The sequence below is a fragment of the Zosterops lateralis genome (assembly GCF_965231275.1).
Source record: "Zosterops lateralis genome assembly, chromosome: 7".
NCBI lineage: Eukaryota > Metazoa > Chordata > Aves > Passeriformes > Zosteropidae > Zosterops > Zosterops lateralis.
Window position 1 is genome coordinate 10,556,794 of NC_139767.1, and position 18,706 is coordinate 10,575,499.

At 39.7% G+C, this 18,706-nt stretch overlaps 1 protein-coding gene across 2 annotated transcripts in view; it reads left to right on the forward strand.

Moving 5' to 3' along the window:
* PLCL1 (phospholipase C like 1 (inactive)) overlaps positions 1-18,706 on the forward strand; it is a 187,170-nt gene that overhangs the window by 14,763 nt on the left and 153,701 nt on the right. The window lies entirely within an intron of this gene.

Consider the following 18,706-nt stretch of genomic DNA (forward strand, 5'->3'; position numbering starts at 1 on the left):
AGAGTAGTTTGTGTGAAAGCTTCATCCTGGCTAGCCATACTTTGTCCATCCTTTGAAGCCAGTGCCTGGTGTGGAAAGTCAGGAACACAGGAGCCTTGCATATCTGAATGTCTGGCAGCTTAGGAGAATAGGCTGGATGTGTAGAGCAGGGGAGCAGTGCCGAATGCTTGCAGTGGGACCTAATGTGGCCTTGGCTTAAGTATTTCTTGCCTTTGCCAGAGACTGCTAGCCATTTTTAAATAGCTGTTCTACCTCATTTTATGGCCAAATACCTTTGCTCTTTCCTGTTTTTTTTTCTTTTTTTCCTCCCCAATCTTACCTTGCCACTTAAAAATAGAACATTTTATTTTACTCCAAAACAAATGGTCAAGTGGTGAAGATAATTAATTACATTGTCAAGTTAAAAGCTGTACATCTGCAATATTTTCTTCCACATAATCATGGTATTTGCTCTGTATGTTGGATTTAAATGTATTCTGGTTTTAAACAATTTGCAATGTGATCACTGTTTTCCAGATGGCTGAAAAAGCCACAGCAATAGTGCTCAACCTCTGAATATTTGCTCAGATTTTTATTTCCCTCCCCCCTCATTCTCCACCATAACCATATTACTATTAACTCAAAATCTGCTCCATGTTCTTGGTCTGTGGCCTTGCTTATATTGGGAAATGGGAGACAATTTGACTAAAGATGTAAAAACTACACGCAGAAGTCCAGATTATCAGAAAGGAAGTGATTTAGTCCACTTGTCACTGTGATTCCCTGCTAAGTGTGGGTTCAACTCTGAGACGTGTTTTGACTTGATGCACTTATCTAGTCACTCTTGCACCTGTGCTGTCCCTGAGCAGATCAAAGCTAAGTGTTGACCCAGCTCTTTCAGTGTGTTTTTGTTCTCCCCAAGATCACCTTGCAGTGCTTTCACAACAGGGATTTGCCAAGACTTGGAGTGTTGCAATGTGGTGCCAGTGCTGAACTACTAAGAGTGGCAATATTATATTGTCAGCAGTCTTGTTGAATCCCAGTAAGTTCTGAGGTTTTTAAAATCATGCTTTTAAAAGCTTTTGCTATATTTGACAGAAGTGTGGTGCTGAAGGAGACCCTTCCAGTGTCCCAAGACTTCAGAATATGGAAGCTAGATAGTTTTAGCTTGAAAACTAACTTTGGATTGTGTAGGAGTTACTGTGTTTATTTCCTTCCCTTCCACAGTAAAGTTGAAAGCTTTATTATTTTTGTTGCCATGATAACAGTGGTGAGCCTTTAGTTCACGTATGTAACTATAGTTTCAGAGTTGAAAACCCCATCCTTCACGTGTGTTTAACTTTAAGATTGATGGTAAGAGAAAGGCAGACACTCCCTAAGGACACTATCCAGCACAATAAAAGGTTGCTTGTTTTTTAAAATAAGCTTCTTCCCCAAAAGCAGTATGCTTACAATGCTGATTAAAAAGAGTATGCTGGAGAGACAAATGAGAAAGCACAGCAAAGAGATTATTTTATTGAATATGAGAGAAGTCTGATCACTCTGTGGAAGGATGAAACTTTTATACCACTGTATGAGAATAGAAGTTTATTTTCTTTTTCATTGGGCTTTAAGGATGTCAGATGCCTCTTTTGTGTTTGCTGTCAGTGAGGTTAAAGAGGACACAGTGTCTCTTGTGCTGGGCTGTGTGGCTGCAGCCCCAGCCTGCACAGCCAGTGTCCCTGCTGACCACAGCTGTGCAGGTGGGAAATCCCTGTTCCTTTTGGAACAGCTTTTACTGAAGTAGACACCTTTGTCTCAAATGACAAATAATGCTTTGTGTGACAAGTTATTGGGCACTTTTCCTGCAGCAGTTGGGTTTAAATCTTGATATATTTATGTCTTGTTCTCTTTCTGCAAGTGATTCTTCCTTTTTGCATAGAAAGGTGGAGGTTGTGTGCATTACTCTCCCAAGCAGTGCGAAAAGCTAAAGATTCTTGGAGGCTGCTCCTGGTTAGTGTTCAGCATTCACCTTTTGTTGGAATGTGTCCTGAAGCTGTTTAGGCTTTATGTTTTTTCTGGACTGATGGAATCCCTTTAGCTCCAGAATTTTTCTTTTCAGTACAGTAATGACACTCTCTTGGCTTCATTGTTCTTTACCATTTTTCTGAATTTTTCAATGTTCGAGGCAAATTCACCTTGGTATTTGATTGCTCTCTTAGAGTCTGTGTTCTCACCAAGTTGGATACTTTCCCTTTAGAGTTGCTCTCCCCTCCTGGAGCTGCTGTGGCAGTGTGGTGGTGTGATAATTCAAGCAGGTCATAAATAACTCTTGACAGAGGCCTTGCCATAAAGTTCTTGGCTGTTTGAGAATCCTTCAGTCAGAGAACCAATCTTTGATTGCCATTTCCCAAAATCAAGACCTCCTGCTGCAGTGTAGGGAATCAGAGCTGTCTGATATCTCACTCTTTCCTGGTCTGCCCTGTAGAGTTGTCCCAAAGATGAACTCAGTTGTCTTCCTACATGGTCTTTGGAATTTGCCGACACTCTTAAAACTCCATTATTTTGGAAAGAAGCCCCCAAACGTTGTTATATTCTATGGGTCCTATGAAATATAAGTTTTTACTATGAAGAAAAATACTACCTTGAAAATATTTGCAGAATGAAATGATCCATAGTTTGGTGGATGAAGAAAATAACTGAAGGATGGCAAGTAGTATTATGGTAATCAGTTTCATAGGAAACAATGGCAAGAGCTGCTGCGATGGAAGAGTGTAATGAGTTACTGTAATCATGTGTTTGAGAAGGGATAAAATAATCTCAACCTGGAGTTTTTAGGAGGGGAAATAAACTTTCCTAAGATGTTTATTTTGGATACAAATTGAAAGGGATTTCAGAATGATTGCTTCTGTAGCCAAGCAAAACTAGAGGCTACTGTTACCAGAAGTCACCAGTTATTGTTTTACTTAAAATCTGTGTAGTTCTGCTTTATTTTTCAAATATATCTTGCTTTATAAGGTTACAACCATGCAAATGAAAATCTTCTGTCTATGAAATATCTACTTCTGGTGCTTTTGCAAAACACTTTGACATATGTGTTTCTATAGAAAAGGTGGATTGCTTTCTCAAAACTCTTTAGACTTTCAGGGTGGTGAAACCTTCCTCTCCCACAAGAAAGATCACCAGGAAAATATGCTTGGTGTTAGGCGCCAAACAGCTGCTATTCTGAATACTGCACATTACGTATTGGACGTAAAAAAAATATATATGTGTGTGTGTGTGTGTGTGTATAGCCAGAATATACAGATTCTGAACTGGTAACCTGTTTGTTCTTCAAAGATTCTTTTATCCATGAGAGGATCTGCTCAACAGAAAAACCTTTTAGTGGGTTGTCAAATCTAAATAAGATCTTATACTTTGCAATTACACCTTTTAATGAGCTGATTTTTCAATATGAAAAGTACTGGGAAGAATCTGCATTACTGCAGCCATGTCTAGCAGGTATAGTTTAGTGTGGATATTAGTGACAGCTGAAAATTCTGCAGTCGAGTATGGTTTAATTTCTTCCTGATGCTTGTCCTTCTGAATGTCTTTGCATATGAGAGCTCTATTTTTGTTTCCAAAGATGGAGAAATATCAGCTAAAACAACCCCCTCCACAGAAAAGCCCCTGCAAGTCTATTCTAGTAATGACACGTAACATGTAAAAATACAAATAGAGTTCTCAGTTCTTTCTTCCTTTGAAGAGGCAAATGGTGGAGGCCTGTGCTTTTTTAGAGCATATTAAAAAACCGTTTTAACTGTTACTTTGATTTTAGTGATAGAGGCATAACTATGATACTTCATATGAAAATGTCTTATTCATAACTAACTTCCTATTACTAATTTTTGCTACCAGAAGGTTATTTAAGGCTGTGAGTTTCTCAGGTCCTATCTGCAATTTCTGGAAACCAACTAATTTTATTTATTTTTTTTTTAAAGTGACCATTACAACTATTCAGGTAATCTCTGGGATGTATTTTCTGGGGGAACTGTTTTATTGGTTCTAATTACCATACCTGGTTTGTGTAAGGAAAAGCTCTGCAAGATGCATATTGCAAAATATTCTAAGCAGTGTTTTCTTGCCAAGCTCCAGTTGCTAATGCTGTTTGTGACCATCCTGTAGAACTTGCTGCCAGGGAGGTGGATGCTGTGGAGTTTGTAACTTCTGGCAGAGTCCCTGCAGCTCCCTGTTTGGATGGGGAGACTGTCTAGGGAGCTCTGTTGGTGCTCTCCCTCCTGCAGTGGGATAGTCAGCCCTGCTCAGTCTGAGGGGATGTGCTCAGGGGAGTTAGGGGTGTGTGAGGAGCAGCCTCAGGCTCTCATGGGTAGGGAATTGCAGCTGTAAGCAAAGAAGGCTGCAGAGGCTGAGGATGTTGCTGTGCAGCTGAGGAGATATGGGGCAAGGCATATAGAACATTATTCTTCCTCTAACTTTCGGAGGATGTTTGTTCAGAAGTGTCATTTCTTATCTTTCTCATGGTAATTTATTTTGCAGTGGCTTATAATGACCATCCCAACTGCCTTGATTTTCTCCTCACTGGAGCTGCTATGTTTGGCCTTGCCACAGAGTTCATGTACTGAAGTGTCATTTTACTCACTGTTCCTCCAGATGCTTTGTTTTATGATAGCTATTTTCTGATGATCCAAGCCTTGTAATAGTTGAATATGTAAATATTTTTATTTCATCTTTGTTAAGCAACATTACTGCAGAGCATGTTATGACAGTCCATCAGTTCCAAATAAAGGAAGCTAACATGCTTTCCTTCTTTTCTCTGGGAGCTACAAAATTTTGGATGTTGAATGTAGTTCCTACATTAAAGCAGCATGGTAAACCAATGTACTGACTAATGTGACCATTAAATTAACAGAATGTGATAGTTTAGATCAAACATCCTCGCTTGGGTTAATTTACTGGTAATTTTTTGTCCTATAGAAACGATTGGGTCAAAATAGGTCGAGATGCAATTAACTTAGATGTAATGTAGCTTTTACCCAGTTATGAGTTGGGCAAGATGCATTTTAGCTTATTATTTCATATTGAGATATTTCAAAGATCCAATTAACTGAAAACATGAAGAGAATGTTTTATTTCTTGATTTATCTTATAATTATAAATGGAAACTGATTGTTTCCTTTTTTTAGTTCTGTTTTTGGAGAGGTTGACAAGGCCAGCTTTTCTTGTGCTGGGTGGGACCTTCCTCTAAATACTGTCTTGGTGATTCTTCCAAGGCCTAGAAAAGTTTCAAAGCTGATGGATGAATTATTATTTCCTCTTCCTGTCTTCATTTTTTCATTTTTGTTGTGAAAGTAGGAAGCAGAGAACTGCAGGCTTGGTTATAAATTAAATTCTCCAGGCTTTTCATGGATGTTTTTGTATTAATATGTTCTTATTTAGCAAAACCTTGGGTTTTGGCTGTTAATCCAAGAAAGATCTTTAAATGATTAGTTAGGCCTTGTGAGAGTGTTTTTACAAAATGTTTATGTATGTTGATCAAGATGAATTAGAGATTATGCTTAAAGGATAATTTTTTCTGGCATCAGTGAGAGATAATTGCTGCTGTGCTGAAGCAACCTCAGGAAGCCTCATTGCTTAAACTGCTGCATGTACTCATTGTGAAATGCTTCTGATTGACTTCTGGTCTGCTCAGCAGCCTCTTGATAATGATAAAGCTGACAGCTTTACAAATGTGTGAAACAAAATAGTCCAGGGTAGCAAAGTCCTCATTGCTTTGGCAAAGGCAGCAGTGTCTACCCTTAGAAAGAAAACTAAATTTGGGCTATTAAATTGTGTTGCTCTTATGTAAGTTTCTGTAGAAGTAAATTAAAAAGACAAATTTGGACAAGACAGACCTTTTTGAGGCGAGAACTATGTTAGAAAAAGGAGATGATACAATTCTCCTAAATGATACTGCTCTGCTGAAAAATGTTGGTACTACATAGGTTCAGAATTTGTCACAGCTGTGCATCAGAGATAGGTGAAGAAGAAAATATGGTCACTGAGACAGAGGTGTTAGTCTAAATATTAAAGTAACTCATAAGTATTTTTATTCCTACCCCAGCAATTCATGTAATGTGAACAGAAGCTTAGTATGTTCTGCTGCAGAGTGATACAATATGGACTAGAGTACTTGGAGAAATGAGAGGCTTATCTCTTGGATTATTCATTTTAATCATGGCAATGGACTTGTAAAGCACCACTTATATATGCCTGGCCCTGTTCTTTTTTGCCTTCTGCGTCAACCAGATGACCTCCCACTGAATTTGTGATGTAAATCACTACAAAAGTAGACTAAGCCACATACTGCCTTTTTTAATCCACTGCATACTTTTGGATGGGACTTCATAGATAATATGAAATAATGGAGGCATTTTTAAAAATAAGACTAAGGACATTGAAACAATTTGCCCACATGCATACTAAATAGCACCTTTAGGTTGCTTACATCTCAAGTGTCTTTGGGCAGTTTTACTGACAATTCTAATGTTGGATTAAAAACATCTGGTATGCTTGTGGGTCACCAATGTTAAAAGAAGAATCTTCTCAGTGTCCTGGTGAATGTCAGAAGTAGATACATCTTTGCACTCAACATTTGAATACAGATCTCATTCTTGAGTGCTGCATCTTCTGTAATATGTGCAAAAATCCTGATTTGGATATGTAATCTTTGTAAAATCTTGTGTCACTTTCTATTTGTAGAAGCAAGTAAAATCAGCTCTGATGTTTGTCATGAGCAACAGATAGATCTATGGATTCAGTAAAATCTGTTTGTTGCTGGTCCATAGGGGTGTTCCTGTGATCTAAACTTTTGTAGATATAGGCAAGGAGTAAAAGGACACCCAACTTTGTGTGCAGTTTCTTTCAGAAGCAGAAAGAAAGCAGAGATGGAGTGAGGTTTTCTATTTGTCCACAGCGAGAATGATGAATGTATAAAACAAGCATGAACATTTATATTGTAATGCCAGTGTGTTAATTCAGTTTGACTTGATGGTCTTTTCCAACCTGAATGACTCTGGTCCTATTTGGACCTCTATTCATTTTCTGAATTGGCAATTTTCTTAATTGGTGAAAAAAGCCATTGTGTGTGGACAAATATATCCAGAGCATACCGTGTAAAATATAAAAATAAATACACTTCATCACCACTTTATTATCTTAATCTTGCATTTATTTGGCCTGTTTTTCTAGAATTCAGAAGTGAATTACAGGCTCTAGTCCAAACTGATTTGAGTGAGTTAATACTGTCAAGATAAACTCCACAACACTACGTGAATTTAGCTGCATATAGCACATACTCAGCAATAAAGCTGTTCCTATAGATGGGATGACTGTTTGAGATGTGCAATAAGTAAAGAAAGGATGTGAGACTGATTTGCCTGACACAGACATTTATTTAAAGCTCACTGTATATAGATTAAAAACAAAACAGTTGCATTTGTTTATCCCTTTTCTGATGCCAACATGAACAAGGGATTTAGCAGAAACTGGAAATATGAAATGTTGTATAATCTAAAAGTGTAAAGTGTCTTTGACATGCTGTGGCTCAGGACTTTACTTGGAACCTGTCCATTTTGGGCCCACATGTAGCAGATCTGTTTATGACTCTTCACACATTCAAAGTCCAGTGGCTTGGTACGAGACTGAATGAGTGTGAAGAGTACAGACTTCATCAGCAAGGTCAATAAATAGAGTTTACTGGCACTCTGGGTTCACAGACTGCACAAGTACCTTTTGCCCAGCTCCAAGGTGTGCCTTGGCTTCTTGCTCTTCTGCTGAACAAAAAGATAAGCAAAAAATGTTGAGTGTCACTTGGGGTGAGACTTCTGTAGGGGTGTGTGTGTCATCCTTAAACTTTTAATGAGTTTTTTTTAACAGATAGAAGTAACTTTTTATTTACAAATAAAAGTAAATTGAATGATTGCTTCAGTCTTTGCTGTTTTCCAGTGTCCTGAATGGCCTTAAGTGTCACAGTGGTCTTAAGTGGATTGGTAAGGAAATTTAGGCTTATGCAAATTTACTTTGGTCTTTTAAAAAAAACCTTTAAAATTTGTTTCACTGTGTACTGTGGAGCAGATAACTGTTATGCTCACAATTTAGTATTGCATTTGAAAAATTCAGGGTCAGTTATGGCAAAGGAGTGTAACTTTTGTGGCTCTGTGGGCAATAACTTGATTTTGTGAAGAAGTGGCATAGCTTTTAGGAATAAGCAGCAGGGTAGAATCCGAATTATAGAAAATCGATTTGGGGACTGAACTATTTGATTTCTCTCCATACCAACTGCTGTTACATGTCTTTGTCCAATATTTATACAAACAGGATAAAAAGGGTGAAGTACTGCAAGTGGAGCAGTTTTGCAGCTCATAAGGAAATGGAGTGCTAGGCAGATGGCAATGTTTTCACAAAGTGGAGTATTCTTCAGTCTCAAATCAGGGATTTCATTGCACACAAAGGTTGTACCTGGGTTCATGCTTCAGCTCATCCTTGACCTGCAAATTTTGAGGTCACTGACTGGTATAGATGTGGAAATTTCCTGAATGGGAAACCACCATAACAGATGTACTGCTAATAAGGATGTTGGAAAGACTTGGAGAAAATAATTTTAATCAGCATAGATTAATGAAGTATAATAGTGGGATAATTGAGAACTAGGGTTTAGCAGCAGCTGTCAGCAAACAAGATTGGGAGATCCCTTTCCATTTGTGAGTGTAGTAGAAGTAAACTGATTCATATGTGAGACTCATGGTTCAGTGCTACCAGAGAACACCACCTAAAAACCGCCAGAGTTCTTAGCAAACTCAGGGTTTCATGTATGTTGCACAGCTACAGAGGAATGCCCATAAAACTCTTGATTATGAAACACCCAGTTAATCCTAATAGCTCTGTTCCTCAGGCTGTCCTCCAGCCTTACCAGCAGAGAAGTGAATCATCCTTGTCTCTTGATGGGCAGGGAGGAAAACATACTGTCAGTTTAAAAAAGTTGTGGCTTTTCTTTCTGTTACCCTCCAACTCAGTCTGTAGTGCTCTGAAAGTAAAGTCAGTGAAGCAGAAGACTCCCCAAAGAGAGCCATGTCTGAAGGGAAGAAAAATCCTAGACTTTGCTCATGCAGTTTTTGTCACCCTCTTCCTTTTGCTGGACTTTGCAGGTCAGGTAATCCTGCAGCCCTCCTGATGCAGCCCTGCTTCTGCCACAGTACATACTTGATCTAGGACAAGACCTGAAGGACTGACCATAGTGTTGATATTGAGTCACTTTGTCTGCTCCATGTACATTTTGAAATACACCACTTCTGTAGCAGTATTTGGATAGGCACAAAGGTAGACTGTGTTTTTAAGAATGTAAATACAAGAGGTTTAACAGTTTTTGCAATTATTGTATCGTTAACTTTGCAGTTAATTATTTAATATTTTTTTGCTGTTTTTATCACATTTCTGAAGCAAAGTGACAATTAGATGTAGAGCTTATACAGTATATCCCTCTCTATGACAAGCTTGCAGAATTCCACTTTCCCCTTTGGCTAGAGTGAGTAATGGGTTTTGATGGTGTGCAATGTATATTAGGAATTTTTCTCCCCCTTTACTAGCTGTGTAGGGATGTGTTCTGAGCTTGGATCAGTAAGTTTTCCTACCTTTCATTAAATGTTGCTTTACTGTTAGTTACAATTCCGACTTAGGAGAACCTGCTTTTTATGCTCTCCCTCTGGTTCTGTCAGTACAGGTGGTGCACAGATGAGAACCATCTGCCTTCTGCTTCATCCTGAAGTGCTAGGGAACTGTGTCTTTATCTACCTATGAGATGAAAGTTCATTGGCTGCCATGCAGCCTGAGCCTCCTGAGGTTTGGTAGAAACAAATGCCTACCATACTGGATTTTTGCAGGGACTCTGCTGCAGTTGATGTGCTTCTATTGCTGTAGGCAGATAGTTAGGGTTTGCAGATGTGGGACAAGACTGCAGCAGGCACCCTTGACTGCAGTGCTGTCTGGTCTTGTGGGAAGCCTGCTGAAGGGGCACCAGGCTGGCAGAGGCACAGTCTGGCAAACTCCGCTGCTGTGGTCATTTACTGGGGACCATATGCCATGTACCGGCCTCTTTTTTGTTTTTCTCCTGCTCACTTGGGTATGGATATTTTCTCACATTTGACCCCTTTCTCTCTGACTAAATTACTTGGTGCATATTGCTGAAGTAGCCAGGAGTAGGGTAGGTGAGACTCTGCCATGGCAGGGGCAGAGAGGAGAGGGCTTTTACTGATGCTCTGGTTCCTCCTGCTGCTACGGCAAGTGATTTTTCATCTGTCTGATGACAGACAGGGAGCTCTTCTTTGGGGTCTGCATAAGCTATCTTGAGAATAGCATTTTTATTAATTCTGTTGCATTTACAGGACATCCCAAAGGTTAAATAACTGGAGTGATGGAATGTGGTTGTTCCAACCTAATGCTGTGCTTTAATGAGGAGTCAGAAGGATATTGTTATAATAGAGGTTACAATTGTGATTAAGAGCCTACAGAAACCTCTTTAATTACACTGTCAGCAGTCTGTTGCTGTTGTTGGATGAATGCTTAGTGCAGACTACATAGTGAAGGAAAGATGGTAGGGGGTTACTTCTCATTTATCTTTAGATCTTTCCCGACAAAAAGCCTTTTACCATTTTTTAGGTCTGGAAGTAAATGTAGCTGCAACAGATTTCATACAAAGGCCTTTTCTGTCATTATGGTTTTGTGCAATATTTCCTTTTACATGTGTATGTACAGACTGTTTCATTGAACAGCATGGTTCCAAGAGTTTGGAAATCAAAATTTATAGTACAAATTAAATACATTTTGGGAAGCTGACACTTAAAATGGAAATAGTGGAGGAAAATGAACATATTGAACCACCCACTTGACTGCTTACTCATTCTGTTTCTTGACACACTCAGCTTCTGCTGGGTTTGCTACAGCAGAGATGATCCTTCATTTCCTTGTTCCTTGCATTGCTGTTCATGCTTGATCTGAGTATTGTTCCATGATCTTGATGATCTTGGAAGGCTACAGGGAAGAGCAGATATCAGAGATGGACTCGGCTTTGTTTCCAGGTTGAGGGTAGGTATCAGTTGTGTAATGTAACTCGCTAAGGAATTCTTTAACCCTTGGGCTATATGTGCAATTTTTTTTTTAATAGAAACAGATTCCAGAAAGCAAAGACAAATGTTTCAGGACCTGATTCTTACAAGCTTTCTACAAGTGGTTTCCTCATCTCTGCCTTCTTGGGAGAACAGAATTTCCAACAACAGCATCGTATGCTTTTCACTACATATGCTTTAAACTACAAGTTGAGGTGAGCTCAACTGGTACATGACTCCCCATCTAATAGAACATGACACACAAAAAGCTCTTTCAAATAGTCTTAGAGTAAGGTCACAAAGTCAGGCATTCGAAGTGTGTTTGTGTGCAATTTTGCCTTTGAAATTTTCTCCTGACCTTTTTCCAGACGTTGGCAAGGCAACTTATTTTTCCTAGCTTTCCTGCTGAATTATTTTGGTATTTTTAATTTTTTTTGTTCTTTAAAGGCAGGTACCTGATAGGGAAAATTTCAGTTCAGAGCTGAAAGCTGGTAAACGTAAAAGTAACTGAAAAAGGCCAGTGAGAAATTACCAGTAGATCGTTTCATTGTCTTGACCTTCACTGCGAATGACTTCTGAACATACAGTTCAAAGAGAACTAAAAATATTTTCTCAACACTGTTTAGTCAGTTTACCTAACAGCAGTCTAATCTGCTGAAAAAAATCTTGACGACAATCACAAGGAAGTCAGCATTACTTTTGCTTTTTCAGTTTGCTTGCAGCCTGTGTAGGTCACACTGATACCCTCAGATTCTCACTTTCACGAGTAATGGGTTTGCATTAGCATTATAAAGCTTTTATGCGGCATAAAGAAGGTAAAATAAAAAGCATCTACACTCAAATGCAAAAGGCCCTCCCATCTTCTTGGCATTTGGAGAGTATTTGTGGCTCCATTCGATCCTTATTGTCTCTGAAAATTTCTGGTTTTTACTGAAGTTTTTGGGTGAGCAGGACTAATTTTGCTTACATGCACACAAAACTTTGCTATTTGATTCCTATTCTATAGGCAGCAAACTGCAGACAGGTCTCAACTGTGAAAAATTCAAAGAAAGCATTCTGCTGAGCTGGTAAAGTCATCCTGGTCTTCCATCCCTTTTCTGGGAACCATGGCTCTGTCACCAAGGAACTGTGGTTTACTGCATCAAAGGAATGTAGTCCCTCAAAGGTAGCATCGCTGGGCTGAGCTGGGCAGCTCTGGTGGCAGGGCGTTGGGAATCGGATGATGTGTAAGGCACAGCTCAGTTCTTTGCCCACAGCAGAGAATGTCATGCTGTAAATGTGCCTATCTTCTCCTTAAGGGGAAACAATCGTAGAACTATTTCTTTTTAATTGTTTATGAGAAAAAAAAAAAAGGCACATACAATACCTTGTCATTACCCACTCAATACACCCCCAGGGGTAGCATGTTTTCACAAGCATCTATTGTTTAGGCGAAATAGAAGTGTTGTTCATTCTTACAGAATTTTTCATAGTCTGTAGCAAAGATAATTAACACAGAGATAATAGGTCTTCTTAGTGCTAATGCCTTGTTACAAATAGAAGGAATGGGATTAAGAAGTTTAGAGAGAATGCATTTACTTCTTCCCAAAGCCCTCATGGTTTGGTTAAAGCCCCCGACAACTGGTCAGTATTTCTTCAGGTAGATGTACTTCGTTGCACTTTCGTGAAACAATTAGCAGCCTCTTCTGGGCGCATTTGCCTCAGCATTTCAGCTGAGAGCAAGAGAGAGTGTGCCCTTGAATCGATTGTTCCTTATTCCTGAGCCTTAGATCTCGCTGCAAGAGGGGTTTGGGGGAGAGCATGGCCGGGCTCTGTGGAGAGCAGGGGCATGAGGATGCTGAACTTCCTATTGAGTGTCCAGCCCGGGGCCAGGTTAGAGCTAGTCCCAATAAAGCCCTAGATGTGTGTGTGTGACGGGGAAATGGGAGAGGGGACAGTGCAAGGCTGCAATGACAACTGTTTTGTACTTCCCGTCTGGCCAGTCTGCTTTGCTGATGGACAGACAGCTTGTGTTTGCATGTTGAAAGGGTTTTAAAGGTGGGCAGAACCAAGAGAGTTCTGTTGTGTAATACATATAGCAAAATCTTCAAGTGGTATTTATGGTAGGGTTTTGCTCATGTGTACACGATTTTGCAAGAAGCTATTTGTATTTTTTAGCATAGATACTCCATAACAATCACTGGCGTTAAAAAAATTGAATCTCACTTTTCGCACACCATGAAAACCTGAGGCGATTCTTATGGAGTGCTACTGGATAGCCCACTTTTCAAACAGGGTCATTTGAGTGTAATTTCTTCTTCCGGTTTTATGAAGTAGCCTAAGTTATACAAAGTTTAAAATGGTGTTAGTTAATAGATTTACTTGCTCTTTTTTGGCTTAATACAATGGATTAAACAGCTATTAAGTTGCTAACATAGAAAACAAAATTATCCTGGAGTGCAATATTGCTTGAGGAGGTCTTGGACAAGCCATGTATGTGAAGTTAAGGAGAGAAGATAGCTCACTGCTGTGATGCAGATGTCAGTTGGTCTGTTACGTACATGTATTTGCTCTGTGATGCTTCACAATCACAGTAGAATTGAAATAAAAAATTCTTATAGTAACAGTAAGGTGGCATAAAGGCTCTTTTTCTTTGTATTGTACACATGGGCAAGTAAGCTATTCAGTCAGAATATCCTTGATTGGAAAAAAAACCTTTAAAGACCTTTGAAATAATACCTTGATTATTCTTGGCCTGTTTTACAACTTTCTTATCCTTTAAAACTACTGGGATAGAAGCAAATTGGTATATATAGCAATGTATTTTCAGAGGTTTCTTTCCTAATACTGGGCAAAAAACAAACAAACAAAGAAGCAAGACCTAAGTCATTCTCTTTGATTTTTTTAGGTTTTCTTGCTGTCACTTTATCTCACTTGAAAATATTTTTCCTGCCTTCAAACTGTGTGAAAAATACATATACAACAAAGAAAATTGATTAATGCTCCTCAGGGGAGTTCTGGCTACAAATAAAGTGTTGTCAAATGTAGAGTGTAAACAAACTGAAAATTTAGTATTTCCACCTGCCTAATCATATTTTGGTGGTAACATTGGAAGAAAACCCATAGAGTAGCAAGTGAGAGCTCTCCCCAAAGAGAGCAGGAATTTAAAGCCAACATAGCATTGTCACCTAGTGCTGAACTAGCATCCTATCCTCTATTTTCTTACTCTTCCAGCCCCTACCTTAAGGTTGAAGGAAGGGAGCATGGTCTGGGAGAATTTACTCAGGAAGTGGGGCTGCTTTCCCCTCTGGACAGCAGAGTTCAACTCTTCCTGCCTGACGTAGCACTTTCTTTTGTAAGACAAGAGTGTTGCCATATCTCTGTAAGGCTTTGGTTGTGGTTAGTAGGCTGGGCACAGACCAGGGGTCCAGAATGTTGTTTAGGCAGACTATGGGGAATTTTTTTTTTCCTCCTTTTGGTGGTTTCCTTTTTCAAGGTAGGAGATGACAATTATGCTGAAGAGAGGCAGAGATCTTTCCTCTTTACAGCCATGGGGAGTTGTGGCTACCACAAGTCTGTGTAAATGTGTTCTGCCCTTGATGCTGGCTCTGCCAGCTTTTGGGACCTGGTGAGACCCTCCTGTTAGAGCAGCACATGTGCTATGTTTTGGTTTTTGGCCCCTTCTTGGCTGTGGAGATTGTAGTATTAGCATTTTGTTTGTTTGTAGTCTGGCAGAGGGAGTTTGTATATCCAAAGTATAGTGGCTTGGGACTGCCTCCAAAACTGAGTGCAATAACTATGCTAAATATTTCATGTGGCTCTGCTCAGGATAATCTGAGGTAAGACCATAGTTTAAACCCAGTTGAAGATCATAGAAAGCATTTTCAGCTTTGTTTGTTAAATCAATTCTGTTCCTTTACAATTCTAGTGGTTTTCTTCCCGTCCTTGAGGGCAGCAAATATGGTGAAGCCATTGACCAAATGACTGATATTTGAGGACGTAGCTTGGAGCCAGCCACCAAGGTTTGGAAGCCTTAGGCAGCTGTGAGATCATGGCTTCTTCTGTACTTCTGCCTACTTGGCTGGGTCCCCAGGTTGCACATTAGTGTCAGCACAGAGTTTCACCATGGGGTGGATGTTGTCTGTGGGGACTGTTGGTGGAAGCACCACAGCATTTGCAGATGTCAGATGAAGACCCAGAACATACTTCTGGGGTGCCGACTGTGTGAACAGGTCATAGTCAACCTGTTTATTAAAATAGCTCTAAAAGTAACCTAAGATCAAGTCTCTTCTAAAGAAACATCATCTCTGGCTATCACATATTGATACTCCCAAGGAAAAAAGCAATCACTGTATACCTTATCGGTTGCTGTTTGTTTCTCCAATTTAACTTGAATCATAATGGACAGAAGCAGCTTTTTGGGTTTTGTTTTGTGCTTTTTTCTTTTCATCTTGTGTAAAGAAAACAGCATTTGTAAACATTTTTTCTTTCCTATCTGTGGCTTTTACTGAAACAAATCACATGGACTGTCATCTCTGCAGTCCCTGCAGTCCTTCATCCTGTGCATACAAAGGACAATATTCAAACCTGTACTGTGCTGTAAATTGCTGTGGAGGCAGTCAGCAGGCACTGACCCAGACGGTTCCTGGTGGTGAGGGAGATGAATGGAAAACTGAGAATCCTTTTGTGGTTGTGTTGTTTGCTTCTTGAAATTGGAGGGACTGTTTGAATACTGCATACCTCCTGATTTCTACTCTCCCTCCCCTTCCCCCATTTAAAATATTTAACTTGCTAAAAGACTTTGGTTTGAAATCCCCTAAGTGGGAAAGCACTGATTGTTGGCAAGTTCAAGTGTAAAATTGGTTGTAAGTACTTGTGGGGGAACAGTGCAATGGAGCTGAACAGTACACTGAAAATCAGAGTACTCTAAATCAAAACACGTTTGTTAATTAATGTTCATTGCTGGTTTCTGAGAGCACAGCTAGTAAACACACAATCCAAAGTCCATTTAAGTCAATCAGCAAAATCTTACTGGAATTAACGTGGGCTAGATTTTTAATTAATTCCTTCTTCCAAGATAGTTTACCTTAAATTTCTGTAATAAGGTATAACTCTTTTCCTAGGATGTTTCATGAACATGATTATATAGTGGTTTTGTATGACTGAGGCAAATCAGATAAGTATCTTAGCCATAAATTAATATGGAAATCTATAATTAAACAATTTTGATTCTCAGGGAGGAACAGATAAACGTGGATTCTTTTCTTTGCATTTATGTGTTTAAAATAACCAAAGCATTAAAAAAGAGGAATTAAAAGCAGTATTTAGGGAAAGCCTGAAGTAAGTTAATATTGCTGTGCTTATTCCTGCTTAAGGTTTGCTTTTGCCTCATCAAAACTGTTAGACACTCAGAATAATTTCATTTATTTTCTAAGCTTAGTCTGACCCTTCTGTAGAGATGAGGGTTAATCCACTGAAAATTTGCTCTGTTCTGCATTGCGTGCTGTTAAATCTTGCAGAATGGGTTTGGTTGTTGATTATATTCCATCAATCTTGTAGTGGTCTGTAGGTCTGATGCTGGGCCCCGACATCAGGCCATACAGTATTGAGGCATTTTTCTATTTACCCAGAGCTGTGTTGGTACTGCTGTCTTGCAGTACTGGAAGCTTGTGCCAGAGTTGTTTGGCATTTTTCTTTCTAGCTCTCCACACAGTGCACTCTCTTTTGGCTCTTCTCCCACTTGTTTTGGAAGAACATGCTGGATATTTCTCCCCTCACTATTTCCACGTAATTTCTATTTGCTTTGTGGGCGCCAGGGGAGAAGTGCTGGTCCTTCAGCCAGCCTGTGAGCAGGCCCACTCCTTGACCTCTGGGGTCCTCCAGGGCTGCTCTGTGTTTGGAGCCAGCTGGGTTGTAGTTCCTGTTTGCTGGGGGAGGCAGTTCACAGCCTTGTGAGGGATTGGACGTGGGGCATTTTTCTGTGTGTGGTATTTTTCTTTAAAACTCACCTAAATAATTGAGCAGGATGTGTTTTCCTTTATCTCCCATAAACAAACAGCTTTTCCTATATTAAAGGGTCATCAGTGTGGTGGTGAAGTCAGCTCTTGAAGGGGAGAATATGGCAGATTATTGCCTGGGTGGTCATGCCATGGCTTATCACATGTATATGTTTTAATGCTCTCCTTCACAGTTAATTGTCCACACAGAATGTTTTGTGAGACTCCTGTTTAACCAGCACACAGGAGTGGCTCTTTACCTAGTGATCATCTCTTATTTGTTTTTGTCATTGTTGTGTGCATTCCCCAGGCTATATTTCCTATGTGCTGTTGAAGTGATGCTTTCAGGATAGGATTATTAACTAACTCATGAGCTTTCCCTTGGTTCTCATTAGTATAATAACTTAGTGTTGCTCAGGCAATAATTACTTGTGCCTGCAAACTGAGGGCATGTCTTTAATTTTATCAGCATAGTAACTGAGACATAGAGAAAAGAGCGTTACTTGGAACCTGATTTTAAAAGGCTTTTGTTTTGAAGAGTCCTTGGTATTATGTTTGCAAGAATGGATCAAAGAGGGAGTCATCATGTTTTTCTGATGCATGAAGACAAGGAAGAAGAGCTGGGCTTTTTCCCCCTCTAATGTCCTTCTTGTAAATTGCAGATCTGTCTGATTTGAAATTCAGCTGGTGAAAGACAACACTTAATTTGCACAAGGTGGAGAGTGTTAAGTAACCTTAGGAGTAATCAGGCCCATCAACAATTAAGTCTGTTTTATCAGGAAGATGCCTGCTCTTTCCCTGCTGTTTGTGTGCTCTGAGCTAGTGATGTTCTGCACGCTCACTTGTGGCAGTGGCAGATGGTTGCTCCCTCCTCCATACCAGCTACAGTCTTTGCAGCACTGAAGTCTAACAGGTGGCATCAGGATGCTGCCCCCTTTTCCTCCTCTGAATGTTGTTTGCTGGAGCTGCCAGGGCTTTTTGGGTGCATTTCACCAAGCAAGGCTGACTAACCCATGCTGTGGGAGTGGGTGCCCAGGGCAGCTTTTGGGCAGACTTGGGAGTCCCTGCACATGATGCAGGATGGCACCATGGCCTGGTGTTCCTGTGAACAGCATTGCAGGAAAAATCCACTTGCCATCTTATTCCGTGGGATCTGGTACTAACTTCTCAGTTCAGTTAACCAATCAGCATTTTTGCATTGTTTTCCTGGGACCCGAAGTAAAATGGTAACAATTACATTTAGTTGTGGGCTTTTTTCCTTATGAAGTTATTTTACTTTTTCTTGTAAAAGAGCCTAGGGAGTCAGTGGAGGGTTGTGTCTGAGTCCGGCTTTGTGTCTGTGACAGTGTGAAAATGGATGTTTGCATATTAATATAAAGCAGTTAAATGAGGACCAGTTTAGATTTATATTGCTTTAATTTTTTTCTTTTTTTTGATGACAGAAGAATGTAAAGGGCTTTAGTGTAAGGAGAGTAATGGTCAGCATGATCTAGCTCATCTGGTTGTGAATGCTTTCTGACTACAATATGATAGGCATCCAGTGCAGAAACATAAATCATAGTTCACACTGAATCATGTTGTGAAGGCCAGTGGAAATGGTATGGCTGTATTAGCATGTGCTCTTGGGAGTAAATTGGG